This window comes from Misgurnus anguillicaudatus, chromosome 17, assembly GCF_027580225.2.
Source record: "Misgurnus anguillicaudatus chromosome 17, ASM2758022v2, whole genome shotgun sequence".
In the NCBI taxonomy this organism is placed as follows: Eukaryota; Metazoa; Chordata; class Actinopteri; order Cypriniformes; family Cobitidae; genus Misgurnus; species Misgurnus anguillicaudatus.
Genome location: NC_073353.2, coordinates 11,508,479 through 11,516,985, shown reverse-complemented (window position 1 = coordinate 11,516,985; position 8,507 = coordinate 11,508,479).

Genomic DNA, 8,507 nt, shown 5'->3' with positions numbered 1-8,507 from the left:
CATTGATTTCTTAAAGCTGTTGCAAGGTGAGAAGCCCTTAGTTGCATTTCAGTTTTATCACAATCAACTCGATTCACGACTGCATAAAAATCCTTCCTTGGCATATTGCATTACAAAACATTGTAGTGTGTAACCGATCGCATTTCTAGTTTATGTTAATTAGCTTATACGGGCTACGTTAATTAAAACAGCTTATAAGGGCTGACTTCGCGTTAGAATCATAACACAAAACAGGGAACGTAAATTCCCTTGTGTTGTTTTTAAACTGGGATGAACAAAGCGAAGACTTAAAGAAAACTGCATTGTATTGCTCCAGCATCACATTGTGTAAACTGCATTTATAGTAAGGAAATGCACATATGCAAATATCATGGCAAATAGCAGTAAATACACACACCTTGTTCTCTTCTGAAGTTCACGGCAGTGGCGGAGTGGCCATCGGGAGAGTCTGGACATTTCCCGGTGGGTCGGTAGTGTTTTGAGGCTGCAAGGGTCGGTCTGATAATAGTTATACATTGCGAGTTATAGCAACCCCAGTCTGGCGGCTTGATGTGCGGCCGCTTCCCGCTGGTCAAACTGTGCAGCCTCTTTGCTCAACATAAAAGTGCTCAACCTGTTCGACAGGTCCAGCCATGTTTAGGATTTTTAAAATATAGGGGGATCATTGAACAGCGCTCCCCAAATGGCATTGCCTGTCGGCCTTTAATGTAAAAAGCCGCGCCGCCGAATGCCTGTTTGTTGGAGTACATATGTGGTCGGATTGATCCATCAAGCAGATAGACTATTTGATAGTAAGTGTGGATTAAGGATGTTTAAAAGCTCGTTGGTCAGTACATGAATGGATCAAATCAGCACATTTGCAAATGTTTGTCTCCATATGGCTATATAATAAATAAAAATAAGAAGGGTAACTTTGCAGTATCACATTATATATTTCCTACTATGTGATTTTCATATTACATATAACAGCATCATGAAATGAATAAAAAGACAAGGAAGTAGGATTGGCATGTAAATTATATTATTATTACTGGAAAAACAGCAAAATAACTGAAATAAACTTTGAGGTAAATGACGTTAAAATAAATGAGCAATAGCAGTGGAAAAAAACAGTATTATCTCTTAAAACTTTATATGACAAAAATTATATTTAAAGGAAAAAATTCTTACAGTTTTTCAAAGATGTAAAGAAAGTATTCCATATTACTCCCATTTATGAGCACGTTCATCTCTGGTCTCGCTCTCTGTTATGTAATAGCTGATTGACAGGAACGCATCTCCGTCTTTCAAACAGGTATCATTTTGTATAGTTACTCATTTAGGAAAATTATCCATGATTTGATGATTTTATTATTATTATGAAAATGTTTTTTTTTTTTTTTTGCAGATTGATTACGATTTGTATTACTGTAGTTTTACTACAAATACAAGACATTTTTTTTTTTACCACGGAGGGCCGGTGGTATACGAAATTTCCCGGTAGATTTTTTGGTCCCACTCCGCCCCTGGTTCACGCACACTGTGACACCGTGGATTGAAGACGGCGCTAAAACGCAGAGTAAAGACGGGGCGGAGCTAAGAGGGCTCAGCTTAAGGGGGTTGCGTGTGCGGCACTGTCCTTGGCTGGGGCCCTCAAAAGTTCATGGGCCCTTAGAATCGTCCTAACTTTCCCCCCCCTTATGGCGCCCCTGATCAGCGGCAGTAATCCAAAAGCCTTGGGTAGCAGAGGGCACAGAATACAGGTAAATAACTCTAGTAAATAGCTTTAAATCACATGGACAAGACAAGAATCTAGACTAGCTAGAAACGGGCGAAGAACATACAAAGACGAACTTGCAATGAGACAGAATACACGCAGAGACTTTATAGCAAACAGATTGGCCATCAAAATGCGGGGCAGCTGTGTAAGTGACGCATGTGAAGGAAACCACTCTGATGACACCCATGTGAGAGGCGCACACGTGTGGAGCTGTCAAAACAAAACACACAGAACAAGGAAACAAAAGACACAGTGACCGGTAAGACTGAAAACATGACAGACAGCATATTAACAACCAAATAGAAAATTTTACTGACCTTAAAGTGGAGTTTTGAAAAGATTGAGGAGAAAATGGTTTGGAATGTCATTTAACTCAAATATAAAAAAAATTCATACATAAATATGACAGAAGAATTTTCGTTTTACTACTTATTTGGAGCTCAGACTCAAAGGTAGTGGCAGTTACTGTAGTTTCTTTCTTTTTAATCCATTTTCGAATGTCCATGGTGAAATTAGTTATTGCAATATACAACCTTGAAATTATGAAATGTTCGAAGCCTTCATGTTTGCTTTCGGTAGTGCATTAGGGTCAGGGAGCATCCTTAGTCAAGCGACCAATCAAAATTCGACCTTGCCTCACAGACCATTCTTAACTTAAATATTGCTATTTTATCTTATTATTCAATCTAGGAAGACAATACACTAGGCAGATGTGACTGCTTCTGCATTAAACGGTTTAAATATTAATGAACTACACAGATGCAGATGTCATCTATCTGGTAATGTACACATCTTGAACTTTGACGTATTGCTCTCCTGTGCAATGGCTGTGGAATCTGAATGAATTTAATGAGCTTCATAACATAGAAAAATATAGCGCAGAGCCGAAGCATGCTGCAGTTTTCATATAAGATTTAAATGGGACTAAAGCAATCACAACTTTGTGTACAGATTTGGGAATAAATTACAATCTTTAGTGGGCTGGGCAGAAATTTCAGCAGACTAAGCTTATCTAAAGGGCTACTGTATCTGAGATTACCCTCTGATATTATACAAACTGTGCAACCTGTATTCTTTGCAGACCATACTCAATGACACACAGTCCGTGGCTGGGAGAGAGGTGTGGTTTCTGAGAGCAGTGCAGACGGACAGTGGTGGAGAGTTTGAGTGAAGAAAAGTGGAGATTTTGGCTGTTAGTTTATTTCCTTGAAGCTTCACTCTGCTGTTACTGTACCACACTCACTCGCTCGCTGTCAGTGTTGCCAACAATTTTAATGGAATAAAGCTAAAGCTGTCACTCTCTCTGATGAAGGCATGGGCCGAAACGCGTTGGAGAATATATAGGCTACCTTTTGTAGCCATACATAGAAAGTGCCATGTTTTTTCAAATTTTAGTTTGATGGACCCTAGACCAGTGGTTTTCAAACTGGGGGCCGTGAGATGGTGCCAGGGGGGCCCCAGTTTTATGATATTTTTTGAAATACATTAATTTATCATGAATTCTGTGTAATTAAACTAACCAAAAGCACTACTTTTTTGTATAATTTAATGTTTTTAAGTTTTAGAACAGTTTTTTGTCACAAATTTTCTTTGGGGGGCCACGAAGGAATGCACCGTACACAAGGGGGGCCACACGCTGAAAAAGTTTGGGAACCACTGCCCTAGACCATAGAGCAACTTGACCTAATTCTCTTTTTCTGATGCGCTCTCTTTCATTGAATATAGGTTATTTGTGATTAAACCTTATTTGTTATTTAAGTATTTATTTAACATTTTCCTGTTTTCCTATAATTTATGGTTTATGTTAAGTGTCTCTGGACCAAAGTTTGTGTCTACATCATCTCTGATTGTGAAAAGGAGGTTTGAGAGGGATATGTAGGTGGCTGGGTTGAAACCAGTGGAGGTGTCGGTAAGAACAATCCAGTCCAGTCACTTTAAATCCCACAATATCTTTCTATATAATAATATATATGTCCTTGAGTGTATAGCACACCAATCTAGGATATTTTGTGTGTACTCATAGCAATGTTCAAACAACATACATGTAAGTCAGGAGTTAAACCAATGTGGGGGTTGATCAAGGAGGACGGATCTGAAAAACACAAACGTCAAGGTCAGAACTAAGTTTATTATTACACAACAGATTTCCACAGATCCCTGACACTGAGGAATGTAGGCTTAACTCACTTATATATAGAAACAATAGCCTCTTTCACACAATAATTCTGTTAAATTACCATGAATTTACCAGAATGAATTTACCAGTAAATGCAAAAACGTGCTGTTCACACATGCAGTGACGTTCCGCCTTTTTTACCAGTAAGACATCATTCACACATCAGTATCAAAATACCGGTAAACTCGGAGAGAAAGCGGAAGTTATCTGTGGTGCGCGGCCGGGAGCTCAGTGCTGTATTTATAAACAATGGCGGGTTATAACTTAATATCCATGGTCTGTATTTTGTTGTTTTCACATCTGTGGCAAACGCTGACGGTTGCAAAGTTGCTCGTGACCAAACAACATTGTTTAGGCGACGTCAAATGGAACATGCGTTTGCACATTATCGGCAATTCGGCAAATAGATGGTAAGCTGTTTTTAACAACTTTGGTGAAGAAATGTGGATATTAACTTCAGGTGTGCTCGACGTTTAATCCTATATTTTTAATTCACACATAGCGCTTACCGGTAAATTACTGGTAATCGTACAACCTCTCTTACTGGTAAATTGGCAGCACTGATTTACTGGAAATGTTCTGTTCACACATGACCTGTTAACTGTAAATTACCAGTAAAGACTGTATGTGTAAAAGGGACTAATGACTCTTCTTAAATATGTTCCTTGGTCTCCCCACCAAATCCCTTAAAAGATTGCAATATATCCAAAACTCTGCAGCCAGGCTCCTTACACATACAAAACGATCTGCCCATATCACCCCCATTCTCCATCAGCTCCACTGGCTACCAGTTTCATCCCAGATTAAATACAAAGTACTACTACTCACCTTCAAAGCCCTCCATAACCTTGCTCCTCCATACATCTGCAACCTCTTAACTACTTACACCCCCCCCCCACACTCACTCATATCATCCGACCAAAACCTTCTCCTCATTCCCCGCACTAGACTTTCCACCATGGGTGGTAGGTCTTTCAGTGCCTAGGCCCCAAAACTATGGAACTCCCTCCCACAACCTCTACGTGACAGTTCTTCTCTTCCTTTCTTCAAAACCCATCTCAAGACATTTCTGTTTAATGATCACTTCTCTTCACACAATTCATAGTCCATTTACTAAATGTTTGTTGTTTTGTTACTTGTATTCAAATTCCTTATGTTTCATGTGTAATGTTTATCGGACTGTGTGTTTCTATTTCAATGTAAAGCGACCTTGGGTTTGAGAAAGGCACTATATAAAATAAACGTATTATTATTATTATTATTATTATTATTATTATTATTATTATTATTATAATTATTATGTTATGTGTCATCTGTGTTAGCTGTAAAACATTTTATTTAATACATTAATTTATCCGAAATACTGTGTAAATAAACCTTACAAAATATGCTATAACCAACAGCACTACATTGAATAATTAAATATGTTTTGTGTACTTTTAAAATTCTACATTTGAGATGTTTAATGTCACCAGAAAGTGTGAGAACCACTGGTACATGCAAAGATTACACTATAGTACAAAAGTAGCCACACTTAGTTTACATTATTTCACCCTATGCTTTAGATGTCCCAGAGAAGACTACAGTAACCCAGTGGTTCTCAAACTGGGGGGCCGCGATATGGTGCCAGGGGGGCCCCAGTTTTATGATATTTTATAAAATACATTAATTTATCATGAATTCTGTGTAGTTACACCTAAAAAATAAGGCTACTAACCAACAGCAGTACTTTGTATTATTTAAAATGTTTTGTTTAATTAAAATTTTAAGTTTAAGAACTGGTTTTGTCATAAATTTTCTTTGGGGGGCCGCGATGGAATGTGCCGTACACAAGGGGGGCCGCATGCTGAAAAAGTTTGAGAACCACTGCAGTAACCAACAACACACTGTCTTCAATTCTGGACTGCAGAGTCCCACTGTCTCCTACACTCTGTCTTCTAGAAGTTATTTCAGATATACCCATCCCTCCCAAATATAAAACCCCAGTCCTTGTCTCTCTAGCTGTCGCTAAGAAAATAGTCTTTCAAAACTGGAAATCTAAATCATCTTGTAATATCAACCATTGGACTAACCTAATTCATTTTGACCGAAGAAACGATAGCATATAAAATCCATTATATATCTGCCTTTAAACCTGGAAACCTTTCATATTTTTTCTACAAATTTACCAGTTAATGTGAACCAAGTACATTCCCATCAACACCCGTCCCACCCTTCACTCTAACCACCTCTATCTTCACCCCCCAACAACACCTAACAGACACACGTACAGTTATACCAACCCTACACTCATAAATCCTCGCCTGTTTGTCTGTATGTTTCTGTAAGTCTGTCTCTGTATGTTTGCCTCTCTCTGCCTATCTGTCTGTCTCTATCTGTCTGTCTGTCTATCCATGTCTGTTTATGTCTGTCTGTCTGTCTGTATATGTGTACCTAGCTGGTGTGTACCCCCCAAAATTCATTTTTTGTCGCTCCTTTACTTGTTTTCATCTTATGTATATGACATTCGGAGTTGGTTTCTTTTTCTTTCACCTGTGTTTTTTTTTTTTTAAATCAATGTGTTTCGTTAAACCTTCATATGAATAAAAATAAAGTTGTCCTCCGAAGTCGGGGGGTGGTGGCTGGGCAAAAAAAAAAGATGTCCCAGAGAAGAGAGGGGAAGATAACAGGGCTCAAATTTAACAACTTTCTCAAGCCTCTACAATACAGACACCAAAAACATGTGAATCATATAATGGGAATCATACACGTGAATCATAATATTGGAGTGCAAAATGTAGAAATACACTCTAAGGATGTGTTAATTTTAACACATTGTTTTGTGTTATGTTATTTAACACAATATGTGTTGATTTTGTGTTCAAATAAATAAAAGGGACAACACAAGATGTGTTGTTTTAACACAACTGTTTGAAGAGTGAGTTATACTGTAATAATGCTAGAGGCAAAGCTCATACAGTAGATCAGGTGACTAAGAAATAAAGTAAGAACTGTAAGGTTGGATTCACTACAGTGGTTCAGTCTGTAGGGATGTCGAAATGATAGTGTAAAACTGTGTATTTCTTGTCAATTATCACCCTTCTGCAACTTATACCAATGATGGAATTAAGTGCAGTTATAATAGCAAAAAATCTGGGAGAGCATTGCTAGAATATAAAGATATTGTATTGCAATATGTAGCATTTTAACTATTAGTCTTATATCAAAACTAAACAACAGATTTGTAAATGAAAAGGTTTAATAGCAGTACTGACTTAAAGTTACAATTCAGATGGTTACACTATACAGTAAATGCATGAAATGGTAAATAATGCAAACAATTAACTGTTACCAATATGTGAGATATTACCTGATAGTGAAGAGAACAGAGAAAGAAAGAAAAAGTTTAGAAGAAATAGATTCACCATTGAGAACTGGAATCTGGGCCTAATAGCCTAAACCCAAGAATTTAGGTAAAGAAGAAAAGCATAGATAATCCAAGAGCAAAGCCCATGGAGACTAGCCCAAAGAAGAAGACTGCAAGAAAAAGAAGACCCAGAAGACCCCCCCCCCACCCATACATATTATTTATCCCCTTGCCTTGACCATGTGACTAAACCCAACATGATGCATTCAAATTGATCAATCAAAAGACCACCTTTAACCCCCACTGTACTGGATAACTGATCTGCCAATAGTCTTTGATCATTATCAGTGCACACTGTATGGCCGAACTTTTTTTTTAAATCGTTGCCACAAATTAGCAACTCGTTCCCACGATATATTAAAACGTGGCCACGTTTTATTAATTCGTTCCCTTGTTTAAGCTTAGTCGTGGCCACGTTTTATTAATTTGTTCCCTCGTTTATCATGGCCACGTTTTATTAACTCGTTCCCACGATTAAGCTAAATTGTGCCCACGTTTTATTAATTCCTTCCCTCAATTAAGCTAAATCGTGGCCACGTTTTATTAATTAGTGGACATTAACACAATGCTAACACATCAATACAGTGATATTAAAAGATCAAATTCCCTATACTAGGGGTGCACCGAAATTTTGGTCGACGAAAATTTCGGCCAAAATTTGCATTATCGGTTTCGGGCCAAAATAAAAAATCCATCCGAAAATGTCAACCTAAATGAATATCAACCGCGCCCCTTCCATTCATGCGCTAGCGCTTGGGTTTCACTCACGGTCAACCTGTTTGCAATCGTCACCTGTTTGCACGTGTCTGCAGCAACATGTCTGCGTTGTGGATGTATTTAACCGCAAAAAGGTACTAAAATGAGCAGCTTTCTTTACGCACAGAGTCACATGCCGTTGAATGTGTCCGGTCCAGACGTGATCATCACAGTATGGCCTTCAAAGATCAGAACTCTTGATGTGTAAACTTTAGAGAAAGTTGCGCTAACCTGTCTCATACAGTAATCCATTAACATACATTTGGCGAATAAAGCAATGAAAAACAACATAACGTTTTTATGTGGAGCGACTGTTTCGCTGTTTGGGATTCACCCTCGCGGTCACTGTGTGTGCCTGCGCGTTTAAGTGCCCTCAATAGTGCGCATACGAGAGAGACGCATTTAAAAAA